Below are 3,235 nucleotides of genomic sequence, written 5' to 3' on the forward strand. Positions count from 1 at the left end.
TGCTTTGCTTTGCTTTGTTTTAAGAGACTTCCTTTTTTAGCGTGCTGTTAGGGATTCGGCTTTGGGCAACTCAGCCTCAATGCCCTCATCCGGACAGGGGGACAGGACAGGGCGATGATGGCTCACCCCTACTTTTGCCAGTATTGGCCCAGGCCACGGTGCCCCTGTTTGCCAGGTCCACCTGCTGGCCTGGGAAAGGGGGAGCCAGCAGGTGGGGTGCCCGGCAGGCCCGGATGGACGTGCTGGCTCTTTCTCCCGCTCCCGCACTCCCTGTCCTGAGAGCAGCAAAAGGGTGCTGCTCGGGAGAGTAGATGTTCCCGGGGAGGTGGCCTTGCTGTGGGGCTATCGCCTGCCTGCGGAGGAACGCGGGCGCCTCCCGCACAGGCCGCCCCACCCTGCTGCTGGCGTGCCCGCCCCCACGGCCCTCTGCTCCTCCCAGACTGCAATCCTGCCCGCGCCTCCTCTCCCCCCCCTACCCCCACCATGGGAATCTCCAACCAAGTCTGAGAATAACCCATCAGAACCCACCCTCCGATCCAAACAGCCCCAATGGGGGTGAGAGATGGGGAAGGCCTCGACCCTCCAGATCAAGTTCAAGCCATCCCCCTGCCTGGTGGACGGCCCATCCAGCCACTTTCTCTCCTTTCTGGGTTTGGGCAGCAGACGAAGGATCCAAGTCAGAGGCTGCCAGGGTAAGTTCGAGTGTTATTTTTTTTTATTTTTAATGTTTTTTATTTATTTCTGAGAGAGAGCGAGAGACAGCATGAACAGAAGAGGGTCAGAGAGAGAGGGAGATACAGAATCTGAAACAGGCTCCAGGCTCTGAGCTGGCTGTCAGCACAGAGCTCAATGCGGGGCTTTAACCCACGAACCGTGAGATCCTGACCTGAGCCGAAGTCGGACGCTTAACCGACTGAGCCACCCAGGTGCCCCAAGTTCGAGTGGTTTTGAAATGTGAACGTCTTGTGGCAGAGGCTCAGAATACTCCTTCTCCGGGCGCATGAATGACGGACACTACATCAGGATAAGCGATCAGCAGGTTATCGGGCGTGGAGGGGACGATTTTGCATTAGCAGTACTGGGCCAGCAGTGGGGTAAGTGGGAGAGGCTGGGGACAGAGTCTGGGACCATAGAACATCAAAGCCACAAGACCCCACAGGACAGCCAGGTGAGTCCTACGCTCCTTCTAAGGTGAGGAAGCAGAGGCCCGGGGAAGGCCCAGGCCATGGATCCTTCTCAAACGCGGGGCTCCTGGCTCCTTCTCCAACATTCTTTACCCACCCCGACGCCACCTCTCCCTGTAACACAGTAGACACGTGATACCGGGGACCCAGCAAGGCGAATGAACAATACACATTCTCTACTTTGGAGCGCCTCCTGCCGGGTGGGGGACCAGAGGAGGTGGGCTGTGGACAAAGCTCCCGAGGGCCCGAGCAAGCATGAGGGGGCCCCCGGAGGCTCCTGAGAAAAGTAGAATTTGAGCAGATCCTCCAAGATGATAAGCAGGCCTGGGGCGCCTGGGGGGCTCAGTTGGTTAAGCTTCCAGCTTCAGCTTAAGTCTTGATCTCACCGTTGGTGAGTTCAAGCCCCGCCTCAGGCTCTGTGTTGACAGCTCAGAGCCTGGAGCCTCCTTTGGATTCTGTGTCTCCCTCTCTCTCTGCCTCTCCCCTGCTTATGCTCTGTCTCTGTCTCTCAAAAATAAACACATGTTAAAAATTAAAAAAAAAAAAAAAGAGGAAAAGCAGGCCTTGGAAGGACATGTTGAGGGAGCAGGTACTGGGGCTGCTGGCCTGAGGTGGCGTGAGTGCAGGTGCCTAAAGGCTTCAGGCAGACAATCCTCCTTACAGTTTAAAGCCAAGGTCAGGGACGGCTGGCCAGGGCTGAATCCAGCACCCTGCCAAGGACACGCTCCCGGTAGCCATGTTCTAAGCACCTGGGCCTGGAGGCTCTTGGGGGTGGCCTGGGGTGTGGGGGAGCAGGGCCCCGGCCCCTCCACTGGCCTCTGGCAGGCTCCAGACACACCCTTCCTGTTGTGACAACTCTGTTCTCTGTGCAACTGGTTCCAGCCTGTGGCTGGGGTTTCAGATTGCGGCACGTGCGCGACAGGAGGGTCATGTGGGCACCAGGGAGAGCCTGTCCGCCCGCCCACCCGCCCAGCGGGGCCCCAGTTAATTACAGGTCCCGGCATCCCTGCTCTGTGACCGCAGTGGCACCCAGAGACGGGACCAGGCCCGGGGAGAGAGCCAGCGCTCCCGCGTTCATGCAGCCGTGGGTCTGTCAGCCTTCAGCGGGCACCTACGGGGGCACCTCTCAGGCTGGGCACCCGGGGAGGGTCCGAGGGGTCCGACCGGCCCTGCCTTCTCCCAGCCCCCGTAATAATCATGGCTGCCGCCCAAATGAGCCCCTTCCATGGTGACAGGCCCCGTGATGGTGCTTTACATGCAGCAACTCACAACAACCCCCACTTCGCATTTGGGGAAACTGAGGTCGAGAGGTAAAGTGACTTGTCCAGGGTCACGCAGCTCTTGTCTGGCCCCCAAACCATGCCCTTCGCATTCCCCCGACCCTGCTGAGTCTCCCAGCACAGAGGGCATGGGCAGAGCCACTGCCAGGCTCCCTGGTCCGGGCCTCCCTGAGCACTGGACTTAGGGCCCTGTCAGACGTCGGAGGCTGCTTCTGGACACTAGCTCAGCGGTGCTCTCTCTCCCACTTAATGTTTTGGCTCCTGCTGGCTATTCCTCACCGGCTAATGGCTAATGTCCCTTCCCAGACAAACACACTCCTCCTCGGAGGCCCTCCTCTGGACACTTCCAGAAGACCTCCCACAAGGCCCCGTCCCTCTTTGGAAACCGCTTTCTGAAAACACAGAAGTCATTCCCTGCACCTCTCCGGCTGTCTTCATTTGTCACACTGCAGGTTTGACATTTTTTTAAAAAGTCCATGGGCCTTCCCCTCCCAACCAGATAGAGGGGACCTGAGGCCGCGGGCCAGGCCCATGCCTAACCGTAGGGAGCAATCCAGACACGGAGCTAAGCCTCCCAAGTGTGGGGCAGGAATTGTACTCCCCATTTACAGATGAGAAGAGTGAGGTTCAGAGAGGTGACAAACCCAGCAGCAGGGAGGGAGAGGTGATTCTGGGACCTGGGCCGGCTGTTTCTGCCCAGCCTGTGGGAGCGTGAGAGCCCTGCCCACCTTAGGCCCAACTCGGGCCTCCCAGTGCCCCCCCCCCCCCCCC

The 3,235-nt window shown here is 59.3% G+C and overlaps 1 long non-coding RNA gene across 1 annotated transcript in view; it reads left to right on the forward strand.

Annotated features, from left to right (window-relative positions):
- The first annotated feature begins 494 nt into the window (after nt 1-494).
- LOC144226454 (uncharacterized) overlaps nt 495-3,235 on the forward strand; it is an 11,614-nt gene continuing 8,873 nt past the window's right edge. The window contains exon 1 of the long non-coding RNA XR_013333644.1: nt 495-692. This is a non-coding gene — a long non-coding RNA (uncharacterized LOC144226454). The remainder of the gene's footprint in view (nt 693-3,235) is intronic.

This window comes from Crocuta crocuta, unplaced genomic scaffold (genome assembly GCF_008692635.1).
Source record: "Crocuta crocuta isolate KB4526 unplaced genomic scaffold, BGI_CrCroc_1.0 scaffold143, whole genome shotgun sequence".
Classification (NCBI taxonomy): Eukaryota; Metazoa; Chordata; class Mammalia; order Carnivora; family Hyaenidae; genus Crocuta; species Crocuta crocuta.